The sequence below is a fragment of the Podarcis bocagei genome (assembly GCF_964188305.1).
Source record: "Podarcis bocagei genome assembly, chromosome: 5".
NCBI classification, from domain to species: Eukaryota; Metazoa; Chordata; class Lepidosauria; order Squamata; family Lacertidae; genus Podarcis; species Podarcis bocagei.
Window position 1 is genome coordinate 39,704,970 of NC_138129.1, and position 19,939 is coordinate 39,724,908.

At 40.8% G+C, this 19,939-nt stretch overlaps 1 long non-coding RNA gene across 1 annotated transcript; it reads right to left on the bottom strand.

Moving 5' to 3' along the window:
* Positions 1 to 1,434: 1,434 nt before the first annotated feature.
* On the bottom strand, positions 1,435 to 8,533 carry LOC308587546. Its single transcript, XR_014008433.1, has 2 exons — positions 8,148 to 8,533; positions 1,435 to 1,704 (listed from the first exon to the last, which is right to left on the bottom strand). It is a non-coding gene; the product is annotated as an uncharacterized lncRNA (long non-coding RNA).
* Positions 8,534 to 19,939: the final 11,406 nt, after the last annotated feature.

Below are 19,939 nucleotides of genomic sequence, written 5' to 3' on the forward strand. Positions count from 1 at the left end.
ATCATTTTGAACAGGCAAATATTTTCTCTTCAAGTTTTATTTTTGTCTGTATGCTTGTAATAATTCAAGGAAAATTCTCTCTCTGTGTGTGGATTCTAATGGCAAAAAATATACCTTCAATAGAGTTGCAAATGCATAAATATGAATATTCATATGAATATTCTTTGCCCGGCTGTGCAGCATGAAGGCTGCTCCTTGCAAGTCCCTTTCCACCTGGCCTAGGGAGCGGGGGACACACAACAGTCCTACTGAAGAGGCTCCTCATGAGGCCAGAGGAACATCCCTCTGCTTTGGGGCATGAAGGCTGGTTACTTCCAAGGCCCTTTACACCTGGCCTAGGGGGTGAGGCCCAGACTCACCTAGCCCTACTGAAGAGGCTCCTCATGAAGCCGGAGGAACATCACCCAGCTATTGCTTTATTGCTTTAATAAGCTGTAAACCACTTTGAGATTTTTATTTATATTAAAAATATAAAGCAGTATAGAAATTAAAAATAAATAAATAAATGCTTAAAATTTCCTACAGTGTAAGGCACAGTGAAGTGTGTTGTGGTGACTGACTTGAGTATGGTGGCTTAACTGTTTGTGGATTGTACCGTATTTTTCGTCCTATAGGGCGCACCGGCCCATAGGACGCACCTCGGTTTTTTTTTGGGGGGGGGGAATGAATAAAAAAAAATTATTTCCCCCCCAGCCGCGGCTGCAGCCCCAAGCCTTGCGCACACCCGCTCGAAGCACGGGGAGCCCTCCGGAGGGCTCCCCGTGATTCGGGTGGCAGGCTGCTGCCCCAAGCCTTGTGAGCCCGCGGGAACTCCGCGGATAGCTTCCTGAAGCCTGGAGAGCTAGAGGCATCGGTGCGCACCGACCCCTCTCACTCTCCAGGCTTCAGTGAAAGCCTGCATTCGCCCCATAGGATGCACACACATTTCCCCTTCATTTTTGGAGGGGGAAAAGTGCGTCCTATGGGGCGAAAAATACGGTAATCTATGACAAGGGTGATAGATTACATTATTCTCAGGATACTTCTATTCTCAAATATTATGCCATCCACTCATGAGTGTCTAGAGGTAAAGTCTTCAAAGGTTTAAAGCACTTGAGCTTAGATGATACCAAATCATCAGTGGCAGGGGAGGTTGCTGAGGGATGTATGGGCTTCAAGAAGATCTCTTCTAAAAGCAGATTTTACCTTTCCAGAATACAAATGGTAAATATGTGAAACACAGAGACAAATCAATTTCATCTTCTTTTCAAGTGAAATTTCAAGCATTTTAAAACCACCCATTGATTACAATTAGGGCCAGATGTTGCTTTATGGACTCAAAGAGATCAATACATGAATATTGCTTCATGATGTGAGGTGACATTGCAGTTCATGTCAGATCATTCAGATGTATATGCCCTAACCTGAAACACATTACTCAGAAGTTAGCCCCACTGATTTCACCGTAGTAAGTTTAATATGGTGGTCTATGTCAAATACATTGTGGAAATGTTATCTCTATGAACGCACACATATAGGAACGCACACATATACCTGCAACTGAGAATTGTGTCCATGTAATCAGGACTCAATATACCTGCTTTGCCACTGGAAGTTCAGGAGCAGATTCCCTCTGCAAACTAGCTTTAATGTGTGTGGAACTGTACTCCATTGAGATTCACCGTAGAATCAAATACACCACAGACTATAGTTCCTTTCCCCCACCTAGATGGGTGAGAACCAGCTTGACTTTAGAGTAGGCAAATTTGGCTTTCAGGGATCAGATGTACATACTGGGCATCTGTGTCCAAGTCCTGTGTATCTCTAGCCTAATTCTATTTAGCAGTTGAGAACTTTGACTATTTAATTTTGAGCTTTCGTATCATTGGGGCAGGCAGGGGCAGGGTCCTGCAGATGTACTGCCTTTGAGGGATATTCAGGATTGGTAATTCTGCTTAGTTGTCACAAATATATGTGAGGCTGGACTGCTGCAATGTGACAATGGGTTCAATAAAACAGTGCCAACATCTTCACATTAAACTGAAAGTGGGCGTCTGCAATGACAGAATTCTTGCCGAGGTCTGGGTTTCTAAGGAATATCACAAAAGGCTGCAGCCTTTTGAGTTTTTTCAAAATTGCTCTAAAATTAAGACTAGGAAGGAAGTAGGAGAAAAGAATACAGGCCTGTACATTTTTGGAACTGAGCACTAAATCTTTCAGGGCAAATAATGGATGCTGACAGTGCAAAGGCATTATTTGGTGCTGTTTGAAATTTGCCTGTCCTTGTTTTCCCACTCTGTGTCTCAGGGAGTTGAAAGCTATGAAAAGGCAATTACATTTGCTGAATGATTAGTGGGAGATGTGACATTTGTGTATGTCGAAAATGTTTAACTGCATTAACCTTTGCAAAATTTACACTGACACCTTAAAAATTATACATCTTGTACGCCACTTGAAAAATCTGAAATGCCCTCCAATGTAAAGCTTATTTACATTTGGTTTTTTTACAAAATAAATGGCCCTCATATTTGAAGAGAGTTTTGCCAGAAAGTTGAGAGTGCTGAAGCAAGGAAAGTCAAGTGTATGAAGGTGCTTGGTTGCCTCCCAATTGGAAAAGTGAAGTTGAAAAGCAAACAAAACTCTCACAGAATGCAAATTGCAAGAAGAAGACAAGTTCAAATACAAAATGCATAAGGTATTTAAGTCTCAAGGAAGCAGCTTGCAAACTTTTATAGACCTTTACTTTAAAAAATAATAACACACAGGATGTCCGTAGATTTTCAAAATGTTTTCCCCAAATATATTCAAAGTGCAAACAGGCAATTAAAATGCTCTATGCCACTCTTCTTTTCATTGCCACTTCCCCCAGCATGCTCAGTTTCTGCTGGGATTGCTCACCTAACCAGGTTTCTTTCTTCTCTAAAGAGTCTTCCTCACTGGCGTCAGTGTGAATGCTCAGCTGATTCAACTCCATGCCTCTTGCGCTTCACTCCACTGAAATCTGATTTGTTATGAGACAGACTCCGGTGGAATGAAGGACAACAGAATCCATGGAACTTTCTTTGTGTACCTTGGTGACTGGGGCAAACAAACATGTCATGAGAAAAAAAGTCAGTAGCAGACACAGGTTGAGTGAAAATTAACACTGGAAAACATTAAAGGCAGTATTTGTACAGCTCTCCCCCCTCAACCTGACACTCCCTAGATGTTTTAGATGGAAACTCCCATCAGCTTGGCCAATGATCATGGATGATGCACATTTCTGCCCAAGGCTTCTGAAGGGCAGCAAGTTGGGGAAGATTTGTATCAGGCCCCCTTATTGTTTACTTAATATACTTTATGCCTGGATACTCCCCCCCTCCCCATTTCAAACTATTCCTCCAGTACATCATCTTTTTGTTTAGCACACAGGGACATTGAAGAGGATTTGTTTTTCTCTGTATTCTCATTCTCTTTAGATTTATCCTTTTGTCATGAACTCTATCAGCAGGCAAGAAATTCTGAAGCACTTAAAGGATTATCCGTATGCTATCTTTGCAGCAGAGATCATTACAATATCTCTGGGAAAGCTTGCGGTTGTTATTCATTTGTTGGACTTGTCGTCTAGTTTTGAGGATCAGATGCTTCACATCTGTACATTTGTCCTCACATTTATAATAATTCAGAAATACCGACTTTTGAAATGGATGAACATCTGTAGGCAAATAGTTAGATAACACTTAGTATAAACAAGCCCCCAGCAAAACCTAATGGATTATTTCTAATCTTGCCTGGAATCTTTTCTCTCTTAGGGTAAATTCAGGTGGCTGATGCTTTCACACTACTGTATCTCATTTTCTGTCACAATAGGTAGGGGTCCACATGGACATCAGTTGCCTAAAGGGTCTAGCATGTAATGGATCCTGTTACTTCTGTATTTTCAACAAGCTACCAAAATGTCGCACAAGAATTCAGTGTACAATGTAATAGACATGTGACACAATGTAATAGAAAGGGCAGGCCACAGTCTTATGCAAACAGAGTGGTATGGACAGAAGTATTGGGATAGTTATGGACTGAAAGCAACACCTACTTTATTGTTTTCACAATCTGCTATTGTGGTAGAAAATTTGTTACACCTGTGACAGGGGTTGGTTTTGTTTTGTGGATGTGCCTGAGGAACCCACTGGAGATAAAACTGCTGTTTTATTACACCCTGTGGAAATACAGAAGAAAATGTGGGTATGACCCCAAAGATCTTACAGGGAAAAGTAATCAAAGGAAGAAAATTCATGAACAAGGGAACATTCAAAGTTTTCGCAGACATAGAAGGATAATTCATACAGTGAAGTTTAAAATGGCGCTATTCAAATGAATTTCAAAGAGAGCAAATCATCATTTTCATCCTTTGTGGGAAGACGAGCTTGCTTTATTTCACAGCTTGTTGACTTAATTGTGGAAACTTTTATTTAACATTCACTCTCGGATGTTGAATAGCAGCTTCCATTTAAAGGTGCATCTTTATTGATTTTCCAAATAATACAAATAAAAGAACAGAAAAGCACAAGAAAGGGTGGGACCAAAAAAGTGCATAAAAATGATGTCAGAAAAATCACCATGAGAAAAGAAATAATCATTTCCACTTTACATAGGAGGAAAGAAAACCTTATATCTACGAATACCTTAACTAACATTTTATAATTCCCAATCATTGATTTAACAGTCCAGTCCAGTCCTCTATATTTATTTGTTTAATTTCATAAAAATGATTGACCATTTGATTGTAAAAAACAAACCTCAAAGTGGTTCTCTTAGAGGTGAGCCTCACTGAATTTAATGGGACTTGCTCCTAAGTAAGTGTACATAGGATTGCCGTCCAATTTACATCCAAAATCTAGCTGTGAAGCAAAAAAGGGATGTTCCTACCATTTCATAGAGATCAAACTGAGAAGCAGAGAAAACAAACTCAAATGTCCTATAGAGCATTCATTCTAGAGCATAGGACAGAGTTCATTTTTCCTAAATCTCAAGGAAATTGCATCAACATCATCTTTCTTTCACACCCTATGCACATTTACTTCCAAGTATATGTGTATAGGATTGGGTTCTTTTTAAATGTTTCCAAATAATGTTCCTTATAGTGTCTAATAAATGGGTCCAAGATCTATGAAGCCAATTTAAGCCCTATACTGACAGAGTTCCTTCTTAAATTTTTAAATCATTAAGAAATAAATGTTTGGCATTTACTTAGAAATACACCCCTAGTGAGGCATAATTCTGAGTATAGGCGGATAGGATTGAGTTGCAAAAATGTTTAGAAAAGTAGCTTTGGTAGAAACAGATTGTGTTGTGAATATTCCCCTGCAGAGATAATGAGATCTTGTGATAGCGAGCAAAGATTCTAAATCCTGAGTTACTAAACCACAGAAGTGCTGATACAGGTCTTCAAAATGCTTGAAGGCTTTTCTTTTAATGTACGGACCTGCTTTTGCAAGTCCTCTCCCTTGGGTATGTTAAGACTTGTTTGGAGGTTTTTGGGAACTTCATAAGAACAAAAGGAACCTGTCTGCTGAAATTCCTCCCTGCAAACCTGACTTCTTTGTAATGCATTTTCATTAGGCATGTTTCTACTGGTCTTGGGTGAGATCAGCCCCCAAACTCTCAGCTTGCTTCCCAAAGCGTTAACCCTTTCCAAGGCCAAGCCTTTAGGGTGCATGAAACTTGAATAGAATTAAAACCAAGCTGAGGACATTAGTAATGCTCCCAGCCAATAACTACCTAATAAGCAAACTGCAGGTTACCAAAGTGATAATGGCTACAAGAATTAGATGGGTGTTGTGGCGATGTGATGAAGCACATTCCACAGAAGGAGCTGACATCCAAAATTCCTTTTTGCAGGATCATTAAACAAGTGTACTAAACCATACCTGTCTGATAGACCTTAATCAGAGCTGTTTTAGACAATCTTGCATTAGTTTCCAAGAGAGTTTTGAAAAGAGATGGTAAAGAACTATTACTATATACATTTGCATCCAAATTTCAAATCAAATTCTATCGGAAAGGTCTGAGTGAACTTAAAAACTGTCCTCTGAATGATCTTCAATGTTTCCTGGGCACATTAATGCAAGCTATATTCTAATTTATTAGGCAGAGCTACCATATGCTCAAAGAAAGGAAGACAGCTTTCTTCCCAAAAGCTGTCTTCTGTGCTCAGAGAGGACAATATTTCATGTGCTGAACTTTCAGTTGTTTCCATGTGTCTGAAGTGCTACAGATACATATTCTCCTGATGAGAGGCCTCTCCTGTGTCATCCCCTAAAATAAGCCCCACAAGGTTGTCCATTTCCTTGGAGAAATGAATGCATGGAGGGGTGAAGCCGTGTTTGCTATCTGACCCCAACCTTTAACTGTTATGTGTTCAAGGCACCATTCGCACAAGAGCATATGCTCCTATCAGAGATGTTGGACATTGGTGGACTCTCCTTCACTGGAGGATTTTAAGCCATCTGTCTTGGATGTTTTAGCTGAGATTCCTGCATTGCACAGGGTCGGACTAGAAGCCCCGTGGGGTCCCTTCCAACTTTACGATTCTATGATTCATATACCCAAACCTGTGTAGGCATTCTACTTGTAAACTATACACTCCAATTTTTGCAGCCGATGCATCATGCATAGAAAATGAATGTATGCTTAGGTGTATGTGTGTCTAGAAAACCAATGCGGGTTTAGGTTCCTATGAACATGGGCATCTTGGGAATATCAAAGGTGGGCTAGCAGTCCACAACCTCAACCTACAACCTGCAGTCTCAACCTCCCTCCATTCATTTATATAATGGAATGAATGTTTGAAAGGGTCCATGCATTATACATCAAGCCAAGTCATTGGAATACCAAGCTTTTTCATTCGAAAATCTTTCTACCTTTTTTATGTTTGAGGGGCTTGCTGCACAAATTGGACTGCCTTCCTTGGAGATTTCTAAGCAGGGTTGGATGGCCACCTGCCATGTATTATTTAGTTGAGATTCCTGCACCCCAGGGGGTTGGACTAGATGACCCTCAGGGGTCCTTTCCAACTCTACAACTCGATGATTCTTTGATTCTAACCTGATTCATGTGGCTGGCTTTGAAGAGCCCAGAGTGGTTATTCAAACCATTCTTGAATGAACTGGCTGGTTTTAGGCAGCTTTCTGAAAGATCAATTCCCCAAAACTTTAAAGCTGTTTTGAGGAGGTCTTTCTCCTTTCCTTTTCATTATATGATGCTGTGGGAATAGCATATGAGCACTTGGGGGGAAGAGAGCAGGGGGTGGGGGTGAGAATCTCCCCATACAGATCAAGACATTCTGCCAGTTATTTTTTCTGCTTACATTCTAATATCAATGAAAACAGCAATTTATCCCTGTTTGAATTCAAGGTACTTTATAATCCTAGACAAATAAATATAGATTTAAAACCTTGGGTCTTTTTAAGGAGAGAATATTAACAAGACTGGTGATCAGTTGATACTGCTGTAATTCATATTGCTTTGACTTTCTCATAGCCATTATCTCTTCACAGAATCTTGGGCACTTTTTGGGGGGGATTCCCTGCCTCCCGCCACCATCCCAGCTACAGACGGAATGTGTTGAAAATCTTTCTTAAGGGTGAAATCCTGGGTCATTCAGGCCAAGTCTCTTTACAGTAAAGGTTTTGTGAGTGTACCCAAAATGCAAATTAAGGAGAAAAAGGACACATGCACAGATGCTTGACACAGTACATTGCCTTCAATGAAATTTGGAATTTGGCTGTTGGGGTACATTTAGATGAACACCATAAAGGAATGTGTATATACAAAATAAATAAGCATGTTCTTCTCTGCTAATTAAATTGGGACTGCATGGATTCCTAAAGGTAAAATGCAACAGTTTTGACATTCTGCATTCCATATTCTTTTTCTTCCTGCACCTCATTTCATGTTATACTTTCTGCAGCTTCAACATGTTTACTTGAAAATACATCTCTCCTTTTTAGCAGGGCTTACTTCCAATTAAGTATATACAGGCTTTGAGACATAGTGTATCCTTTCCAGTCCTGGCTCTGCAGTAACATAACTCCCTATTCTGTCCTTTCCTTAACTATCAGCAAATGTTTACATTAAAGGATAACAGCAGCAACAACAAACAAATATAATCAAACTGTATAGTAACTCACCTGTATTTTGATCAGTTTTGATTAGTTCCAGGCCTGGGGCACCTTGGCTTTTACTTTAAGCCATTACAAAAACAAATAAACAAACAAAAAATCTGAATCAAGAGAAAGAAAAAGGAAGAGAAAATAGAATATAAATTACCTTTTGCTTTTAAAAAAACTTGCTCTAAAAAAAGCAAAATAAAAATAGAAGAGAATAGATTTCAATCAAGGTTATATTGTTCATGCAGATAGGCAGGGGAAATGGAAGAGAAATCAATTGAACACTGAAAAAGAAAAGAAAAAGAAAGCAATAAACTCATGTTAAAAGTATTTTAAAAACAATACAACAAGCAGCTCAGATATAGGACTAAATGTCTGCCCATTCAAGGTGGTGTCCATCAGTGTGAGTCTTTATTTGTTTTATGCATCAGGAGGGTTCCAGTTACCTAAATAACTTAACCAATAGGGAATGGAATCTCTCTACCTGGTTCCACCCACCCAGAACCTCACCCTCCAGGGATAAGTGCACCTTTGCAAATCTGTTAGCAAACCTCACTTTTCCCCTACACTCCATACCTTTTTTAAGTAAAGCCAAACCTGCAGAAAAGTGGCTCTTGAAGGGGATCCTTTTGAGAGCCTGCAAATGCAAGCTGACTGTCTCCAGTGAAGCGGGGGGTCTTTTTTCAGTCTGAGATTTTGCTATTAGAGAGGAAATTGCGGGGTTAGTGAGGATTTCTCTCGCATTTATCTGCAACACGTTTAGTCCTTCTTTCGTGACAGGATTTCTTGGACCCATGAACACAAAGTTGGTGCCTTTCAGATGCTGTAGGACTATTATTATTTTTATTTAACACATTTATATACCACCTTCTTTTCCAAGGAGCTCAAGGTGGTATATGTGGTCTCTTCCCCCCCCCCCCCGCATTTTTATACTCACAACAATGCTGTGAGGTAGGTTAGACTGAGGCAGTGACTGGCACCCAGTCACCCAGTGAGCTTCTTGGCCATGTGGTAATTTGAACCCTGGTGTCTCAGGTCCTAGTCTGACACTCTTAACTACTGCACCACAATGGAGGACAATTCTGACCATTCTTGACCAACTATTGGTCATGGTGGCTGAGGCCTATGGGATTTGGAGTTCAGGAGCATCTCAAGGCCACATGTTGGCTCTGCTGGTTTACATTACTATCATATAAACCTACAAAGGAGTCTAAATATAACAATTACGTGAAGACAAAATAAGACAAGTGATTCATACTACTTACAGAGCAGTGCTTGAATAACAAAATGGCAGCGTGGGCTCAGCCACTCTACCTTTATCATGGCTCCCTTAGCTGCTGTTTTTAAAAGGATAATGGGTGGGGGCATGATTTAGCGAAAACTGGAAGGAATCATTGGTTGGTCTTATGAATTAAGGGTCCTTCTACTTCCTCCGTCCCCAAAACCTATACTGTTGTAGAGAGACACTGGGAGCGGGGAACCCCTCAATTGTAATGAACCCCTAGCTTATGTCTAGTCCTTTCCTCACACTGGTTCCCAGCTTTCTGACATAGAAATGTAATGGGTGGGCCTCATTGAAATCAATGGGGTTTAATGCTGAAATGACACGTATTGGATTGGACTGTAGACATTTTTGTCCTGCTAATCCCACATTCCAGAACTGAGTACAAAATTGTTTTCTTGGCCAAATTCTTAGAGTCCCATAGAAATAACTGTTATGTTGAATTAGAGATTAACAGAAACAGAAGCGGAAATTTCTGCAATTCTCATGGTCATTTGAGGTCAGGAATGGAAATCATGCAAGTGAATATGAGCAGTAGTTGCTTTCATAGTTTTTTTTTTTTTTTAGTCTGCAAAAATTATGGAAATAATTGCATTTTCCCCTGTATTAGTTTTGACATTTCCATCCCATAGAAATGCATTGAAATTGATTATGTAATTAAAGGCATTATTAAGTATGTAAGCTTTGGCCATAGTGCATAGTGAGACAAACAATGTAGGCTTTAGCTGAAGCTGAACTGTGGTGGAATAGAAACAGTGCTGATTGCAATGAAATGACTTCTTACATCCTAAATTGCAATAAACCCAAAATATACGTTAATCTACCTATTGGCTTGGGTTGGACTTCTCAACCATCTAGCTCAAGATAAAGGTCAAATATTAGATGTTCAGTCTATACTTATTAGTATTACAACAGCCAACACAGATGGAATACAGGGCACATAGATAGCAAAGCCATCCTGCTAAAAACTAAACCGTAAGCTCACTGAAGCTGTGAAGAATTAAATTACCCAGATGTCATTAAATTATTATTGCACAGTATACGATATTTGCTTATAGAAGGATGTCAATCAAGAAACGTTCTTACCAATCCATCTCTCCCAAGCACATTTCACAGTTCACCTTTGGGGAAAATATGCTTGTGTGGTCCTGAAGCTTTGTTTGTTTTGACCTCTACATTTGTCCAGTAAATGAAATCAAGTTATTTACTTTGGCTGCTGGTTTGCAGGATCACATGTAATATAGGAAAGCTCAGGGCCACAACATCTCTTGGAATTGTCCACTGTAAATCCAGACAACAAACAGCTGGAGAGTAATTGTATGAAGGCTTTTCATCCCCCAAACCAGGCCTTGAATTTATTCATGACAGGTGAAAAACTGTCTTCTGAAGGAGCTGCCTATTCAGGAGTGAGGAAGTATCCAGTTCCATTCTATTGCAATTGTAATCTTACTTCTAGCAAAAGAATATATATGTTACTCGGGTGGCTGCCGCAGGTTTTCAGTGCCACACAATTATTAAAATATAACTGTGACACTTTGCTACTTCCCTACAGCAAGGAATGTATCACATTCATGCAAGAAAAAGAATCCTATCCAAAAGGATCAAGTTCTGAAATCTACATTTAACCACAGACTACCCATTTTCATTGTACTATATGTTGATTTATATGCATGTTGCATTTTTGCTGTTGATTCTAGACAGAATAATGCTATTTATTAGGAATGTGCTCTGTGGGTTTGTGTCATGGGACGCGGGTGGCGCTGTGGGTAAAAGCCTCAGCGCCTAGGGCTTGCTGATCGTCAGGTTGGCGGTTCGAATCCCCGCGGCGGGGTGCGCTCCCGCTGCTCGGTCCCAGCGCCTGCCAACCTAGCAGTTCGAAAGCACCCCTGGGTGCAAGTAGATAAATAGGGACTGCTTACTAGCGGGAAGGTAAACGCCGTTCCGTGTGCTGCGCTGGCTCGCCAGATGCAGCTTTGTCACGCTGGCCACGTGACCCGGAAGTGTCTCCGGACAGCGCTGGCCCACGGCCTATAGAGTGAGATGGGCGCACAAACCCCAGAGTCTGTCAAGACTGGCCCGTAACGGGCAGGGGTACCTTTACCTTTACCGTTAAAGCAGTTTCTAGAAACATGCACAAAGTAGGGGGGATGAGGTTTGAACATAGATTCGCTGTGTTTCAAGCCACAGTGCACAGAATATGTGTTTAAGGTTGAACAAAACATCTGCATTTTGGATTGCTAAAAATACATTTCCAGGGATTGGTTCAAATTAGCTGATTTTTCTAAAAGGGTGAAATTTGCCAAAAGTATTTCAGAAACTCAAAACTGTCCCCCAATGTTCTGCATTCTATAGATTATAACTTGTGACATGTGTGTGCTAAATTAATTTGCCTGGGCACATAAAAGCAAATTGCCTCAAAAACTTGTGAATTACATATCCCTGCAAAGTGCTGTAAATAATCTAATCCCACCACTGGAAGCTAAATGGCAAGTTGAAGCTTGCATCTTTTATACCACCTGCCTCTGTGCATGATGTGGACTTATTTCAACACAGCCCTCTGGGTTAGTAAAAGCATACTGGTGGTGGTGACACATCATATGATCAGTCTATAGCTCACCAACGCTGATAGAAAGGCCAATTGTGGAAGAATCTACCAGGTTGCCTGAAAGGCCCCAAGAGACATGCAGTTTATTACTTGCTGAAAGTTGGAAAATTTGAAACATCGCTCTCCATTCTGCTGACTGCCAAGTCCGGTTGTTAGGGGTTGCAAACAGAGCTTGTGATTCATCGAATTCTAGCCATTTGCTTTAAGAGCAGCAATTAGAGGTTCCCTTTGATTAGCATCCTTGTTCAATAATCGTAGGCGAGGTGGGATTTTTTGGTTCTCATCTGCATAGAATCAACCACAAGCCAATTTTCTGAGGCTTGCGCCTCATAAAAAAAACAGAGCAACTGAACAGCAATATAGATTTCATTCAGAAAGCCAGTGCCGGCTGCTTTAATTGTTAAACTAAATGTACCAGGCAGTCCCCAAACACCTCCAGGGTAATAGAGCCTATAGAGCTAGTAGTTGTGGTGACTGTGTTAAGGGTCTCAGAAGGGATTCTCTGAAGGAAGGAAGATAAATAATTTTCAAGTGAAACAATTAAGGATGGGTTGTAATATAATTGTAGAACAATATCCTAGGGCCCTAAAGGTGCTTGGATTTTACTTCTTCGTTAATTAAAGATAAGCCAGGATGGTCATGTTTAATTATTTAAAGATTCTTACCAACATTTCTGGTCCTCATACACAGAGGAAGATTTTAGCTTATATTTACTATGAGTCCCCCCCCCCTCTCTCCCTCTCCCATACACACAGATAGAGATGCACTACCATGAAGAGAAGACTCCCTGGAAAAGACCCTGATGCTGGGAAAGATTGAGGGCACAAGGAGAAGGGGATGACAGAGGACAAGATGGTTGGACAGTGTTCTCGAAGCTACAAACATGATTTTGACCAAACTGCGGGAGGCAGTGGAAGACAGGAGTGCCTGGCGTGCTCTGGTCCATGGGGGCATGAAGAGTCGGACACGACTAAATGACTAAACAACAACAACAACCATGAAGCTACAACTAAATTTAAAAGTAGATCTCCTTACATGCAGAGGAAAATGATAATAATGCAATGCAAAAGATCCACATTGCATGGAGGAAACACACATGCAGAGGCAGAAAGGGGGTTATAATAATTAGAGTCTCATTGATTTAGTTTGGTGGGAAGTTTGTACACAGCTCAATTTGAGACAGAGCTTTATTGGTAGCTTAGCCCTGGAACTTCTTTCTAGTGTTAATTTACAACAAGAAAGGCCTGTTCAGATACATTTGTTGACCTCCTTACCAAGATTTGACCTGAACCGAGACTGATATGTACTGATACGTCTGACAATATATGTTGGCATGTTTAACTTATCCCACCACTTCTGAAGGAAGAACTGACTAACCAGTGGTGCCAACTTGAACAAAACATTGGGGGTGGGGGGTGGGGGAGGTAAGCCCTGACCTGAATAATTGATCATATTATGTTGTACGTGCACACCATTTAAATGGCAACGCCCATCAACTGAGGGGACATTATTTATTATTTTATTTTAGGGGGGAGCAAAAACCCCTTGGCCCCTAGGAGTTGGCTCCTATGCGCCTAACTGAAATTCTAACTGAAGAAAAGGGTGACAACTCGTTTCTCTGTGTTTCCACTGCTAAGAGAGGCCTGTATGAAATGACATGGGTGAGAGTGACTGCATCAGTACAGTGGAACATTTCCCCCCATGAAGCCCAGATGGCCTATTAGCTGGCTGCCTTTTGCTACCTGGGGTGTGTCTCTGTATGTGTATAATTCCAGCTGGTTTTTGCTGTGAAGGTTATGTTTCCTCTTTGACTTTTGTTTTATTTTTAAGGCATATTTTATACAATAAAATAAATAAATTCAAAAGATGCATGATTTCAGGTTTCTCAAACGGGATTTTAAGGACATGATTATAAAAACACTGCTGCATCCTTTCTTTACCCACCCATGCTGTCTATCTCCTAGAAAAGATAGTTGAATCACAGAAATCCTCAGGCATACCTAGAAATTCAGATGCCACATTGCTTAGATGCCACACAGCAGCCACCTGAGTGATTGCAACTACTCTCGGAGCTATAATCATGTAATCATTTAGACTATTACTTTCAAGATTTTCCCCAAAGTTGGCAGTTTTTTTTCTTGTTGCCAACAAAATCGTGTTCCATCCTGTAATGAGCAACAAATGAAATAATCTAACATTCAATCTCACCATTTAAAAAATTAAACACAGGGATAGAACCCTACAGACCAAGGAACTGTAAACTTCCCAACCAAACAGCACACGACTCAACAGGATTATGTGGTGTTGACTTTACTATTTTAGAAACTTCTAAGCCCAATATCAAACCTTGCTGCTTGTATATATGGAAGGACGTGATTTACTTTCAGATCTTACCCCTCCCATCCACAGTTCCTGTGATTCACCCACTTAAAATTTTGTGCAGTGGCCCAGATCCAGAAATCTTAATCTTCATGAGGAAATGGGTTCCTACAAGCTATTTGGTATGCCAGGTGTGCAAAAGGTATGGCCTTGTGTGGGGAGTGAGGAGCCTAGATTGCCAAGCAGTGAGGCAAGGCATGTCAGAATCTAACACCTTACCCCATCACCATTCTCATTCCTTCAATTTTAAATCCTGTTTCTGCTTTTGGGCTTTGCATAGGCAGTGAGAATAGGACACTGGACTTTTAAGGCCATTCGCCTGATCCAGCAGACCTCTTAAATTCTTTTCTTTACTTTTTTGCATGTCTAGTATGCAGTAGATTCCAGTGGGGGTGGGGAAGCTGGAGTGCTCATTCACAGCTACTGAAAATGTCAGAGTCCCTCAGAATAGCTTTTATTGAATGAGGGAATAGCAATTACCTGAGTACTTTTTAAATTGGAGAAAGCAGTACAGCAATCCAGACACTAATCTGAGAGTTCCCTTCTCTGCCATAGATATTCCATGACAATCACAGAGCAGTTGATTGCTAATGCTTGAATATTTACCACACAAAATTATTATGTGTTATTAGGGCAATGTCTTTCTTATGCCAGTCAAACTATCACTAAACAGTGTGCAAATGTTTCTGTTCTCTTGACCAGGCTAGATGACAAACCAAGCTAGTTCTCTGGATCTTTGGCCCTTGATAGACCCTAAATTGATAACTAACAGAAGGCCTCTAAAAATCTGAGAAAGTGGAAAGGGTGGTATCACTGTTGGATTGGAAGCAGGGGCTCCAGAAACCTCAGTTCATTTCCAACCCTTGTTGGAGCAAGTTGCTCACTGTCAATGATCCTTGATGCTGCCACAGCTCACCTGCTTTGGGACCAGAACTGGATACACAGCAATAACGTGACAGAAGGAGGCTCTTTTTGTGTAGCCATTCCATAACTATCATAACATCCCCTCCAAGACGAGGCCAAAAACCAGGCTGTGTTTCTTCTGGCCTGTGCTCCTGGGCAAAATCAAAGTGTGAGATTATGGCATCCATGATGGCCACTGTGCTCTTGTGTGAGAAAACGGGAGGTTCGGGTTTTCCTGGGGCAGTTGAGGGGTATGCCATGATCTGTAACTGCACAAACACCTGAACAATAAATATCTGCATCTCAGTTTCAAATCTGCAAACTAGGTAACCTGCATTGTCATCTCTTATGAGAAAATCATTGTGAAAGAGCTGTGGAATATGAAGTAATCTAGAAGGCCTGGGAAAGGACAGAATCGATTAGCGTTTGAATATCTTTAGGATAAAAAAGACGCTTCCTAGATGAATCATCCACCCTAAGAACTGAAATAGCCTTGAGGGTGAACACAGAAGGACAGAATAATTCCTATGTTTCTTCCAAGGCCTAAAAATAAAGCTTTAGTCTGCAGGCCTTGCCCTGCCCATGTGGCACTGTGATGGATGTGGGACTCTGTAATGGTGACATAAGGTGATTATTCAGCTGTTAGGAAACGAAGTGTAACTGTATTGTGGCTATTGCTTCTTTGAAATCCTGCACATTTCATCATGGGAAACAACAGGTTCCTTGAGAACCTATTGTCTCCCATGATGAAATGTGCAGGATTTCATCAGCATAACACACCTTTCTCCACTACTGAGAAACTAGCACTTTCCAAGGCACACTTTTCAAACTACAATGCTGATAAGTGGGAATTTGGCACCTTTTGCAAAAGTGTGTTGTGGATGACAATGCCACTAGACTATGGGAGAGAAAAGAAGCATCCCTTTGTGTGGAGGACATCTTGTAATAATAACAACAATAATTTATTACTTATACTCCGCCCATCTGGCCAGGCCTCCCCAGCCACTCCTGGCGGCTTCCAACAGAATATTAAAACACAATAAAACATTTGTACTGAGAATAAGCCAAATAATTTATTTACTGTATATATCATGTTTCATCCCTGAGTTGAGTTAGTTAGGAATCTAAATTAGGTAAAATGTATAATACAAGAAACAAGGAATGTTGGAAATGTAAAGAATAGGAGGAAAATTTCTATCACAGGTGGTGAAATTGTAGTAAGTTAAAAGCTTATTGGGAAATGATATATAATAAGTTAAAGAAAATGTACAAAAGTACCTTTGTTAAAAAAATCCAGAAGCATTTTTGTTGGGTATAGTAGATGAAGAGATTCCAAAGAGAGACCAAAAACTGTTTATGTATGCAACAACGGCAGCAAGAACTCTTTTAGCCCCCAAATGGAAGCAACAAGAAAAACCAGTGATAGATGAGTGGCAGATGAAAATGATGGATTATGCAGAACTGGTAAAACTGACCGGGAAAATCTGAAACCAGTGTGATCAAGCTGTTCAAAAAGACTGGAGTAAATTTGTACATTACCTACCTGAAGGACAATTGTATGCAATTAACAACACTAGCAGGGTTGCTGTAAAAAGACTTGTAATGTTAATGATTATTACCTTTTTATATTTAAAAATACGGTATTTAAAAAATTGTGATAATTGGAAGGTGTGAAACATAAATTGGAAGATGCACAAATGCTATGATGTAAAAATGAATTATGAAAACCATGAGGTGGGAGGGAGGGAAGTTGATAAGCTCATATGAGCAAATAAGTAAAGAGTACAAGGATGTATTTAAATATTGTAAAATAGAAATTTAATAAAAATATTATAAAAAAGGAATCACACAGTAAACATGAGGACATCATGGTGTTAGAGGGCAAATGACTGAAGGCAATTGTAGTTGTTCTGCTGCCATCACTCCAAAACAGGGAGAATATTGCCCCTGTCCTAGTAATTGGGCAGATAATGATATAATCATAGAATTGTAGAGTTGGAAGGGATGCTGAGGGTCAGCTAAAGCACCCAAGACAGATGACCATCCAACCTCTGCTTAAAAAGCTCCAAGGGAGGAAAATCCACAATCTCCCGCAGGAGCTTGTGGAACTGTGGAACAGCTCTTGCCATCAGAAAGTTATTCCTGATGTTTAGTCAGAATCTCCTTTCTTGTAATTTGAAGCCATTGGTTTGGGTCCTAGCTTGCTCCATCTTCCATGTGACAGCCCTTTATCTCCTCTCAGTCTCCTTTCCCCACCAACTGTTCCTCATAAGGCTTGTTTTCAAGACTTTTTCTTAGAGGTGGAGCTCACCATTAGCAGTGGCAGAAGTGCAGCTTTCTTTCAGAGCAAGATTTTGTTGTTGCTGCTGCTGCTGCTGCTGTGTATGTGTTGGCAGCCTGACCACCATTTTGCAATGCCCTGGAATTAGTGTCACTCTGGGATATTTAGGATGACTTACACACATGCACACGTTGTGCAGAATATTCAGAGAAAATTCTGCGAACTGGCCTTCTTTTTCTAAGAAATTTTCTCTGCAGACAGGTTTTAGGTTAGTTGTAGATTGCACGGCAAAACTTGTTCTGTGTGACTAGTTGGGGCAGCTCTGCATATCTGTATGCACATCCAATGGAAATAAATGTTGTGTGGAATGATACCATTCACATCTGAATGTCAATCCTATTTCACATTCTGCCCCAGGTCAGCTATGTGCGGTTTGAGGAGAGTGAGGGAGCATTGGCTTGTTTGCCTCAGCAATAGAGACATTTTCTTTCCCTTGGCACTTCCCCCCTTGAAAACTCTTTTGCACCCTTTAAAGAAGGGGTGTAAAAAATTGCCATATGGGGTGGTGATGGAATATCATATCAGGCTAATGCTAATCACAGCAAACACACAGAGAGAGGGTGGGGAAAGAGCGCATTTATAGCTGACACATACGAAAGCAGTGATAGTAACTGATTTTGAAAAAGTAACAGTAATTTGCAGCAGACCTCACTGGCCAGGTTTGTTTGGTTCTCCTTCCAATGCCTTTAATATCTTGCCAGGAGATTCAACATGTAAAACCCATCTCTATGCATCACACATAGTAATTGAATCATAGTAGAATACACCTCCTTATCACCCGAGGCACTCAAGAAATTGCAAAGTTTGCTCGTCTTGTAAACCACTAGAATTTGCCTCATAGCAAAATAACAAACTAATGCAGAGCAAGTTTTCCTTCAGATTAATCATGATAAACATTTTAAGCATTGAGAAGAGAAAGCTTAGTGAAATTAGCTATCTCTAAATCTCTAAATGTGAAGTTCCTAGCCATGTAGAAATCTGCTTAGATGTTATTTCTGGAATATTAACATGATTTTGGACTATTTAGGTGGAGTGGTGGGATAGCAATCTTTTAAATACATAAATGCATTTGCCCTCATTGTGAGCGGGTTTGACGAAAAACAATGAGAATTAAACAAACTGTTTGCTTTTTGGACAAACCATAATCTGAAAGTGCTTGGTTGGTTTCTGCAGAAATCATAACCTTAAAGAAATATGAGTGTAATACCAGTTGTGCAACACTGCGTATATTTCAGCCATCCTTCGCCATCTTTACAATATATGCAAAAACTTGCACAACAAATGTTTATTATGTATAAAGGTAAAACAAAAGTATCTTGCACTGAGGCAGCAATGCTACTTATTATTTCTTTGCTACTTTGACTAAAAGAATACTAAAAAATTAAGCTGATTTCCACCACAGGTGCCTGATGTCCCTAGCTAGTGCAGGGAGGATGAAAAAAATGAACACAGGAGATTGGCATTGGGTTGAATTAGTCATTGGGCATGCATTGGGCATGCATCCAGCACCAGGCAGCCCACATGCTGCCTGACAGGAACCCAATGGGGTCGACCCTGTCCTGAGGAGTCACCCCCAACATGAACCGGGTGCCACGACCCAGCATAGGCTGCCATTTGGAGAGGTGTATTGGCCCATTGATAGATGTGGGCTCCCAGACAGAATCACCCCTCCTGGACCCCTTTAACAGTGAATCCCCATGACTAAGTATCCAGCCAAATGCCTTATCCACCAAAGTTGTGACAGTTGCTATGAGATAGGTCAGGCATGCCTGACCTTCAAGAGATTGAGATCTACTCTCCCCAAGTCAAAGTTGTTGAGCTTTTTTGAGGAAGCCTTGTTGAGCTTTGTTGGGGGGGGGGGCTCCACGGTCTACCATGATCTACCACAGACACCCCACAATCCACCAGTTGGACATCCCTGAGATAGGGGTGAAAACCTGCAAGCTGCCTAATTTGCTTGCAGGAGGAAATTCATCCGTAGTCCCAAATACAGTGACTGAGTAAACCACTTCAAGGTTCATGGGCCCATTCCTCCACTGCATGGGCTCCAAACACACTGGGTGGGTGGATGGAAAATCCCGCAACAGTCAGCAAATATGGCATGGGTACTCCTACCCTTGCCCCAATTGGCCTTGCAGGTCAGGCCCGCAAAGAAAGAAGCTTCCCTCCTCTAGTTGTGCCAGAAGATGGCAGTCTCCCAGGCTCAGTCACATCATGCCACATGGCAAATGCTGTTCCCCCGGAGCCCCAGCTGAGCGGATATTCTAGGACCCTAAGTGGCATTATATTCAAGCCCCCTGCCA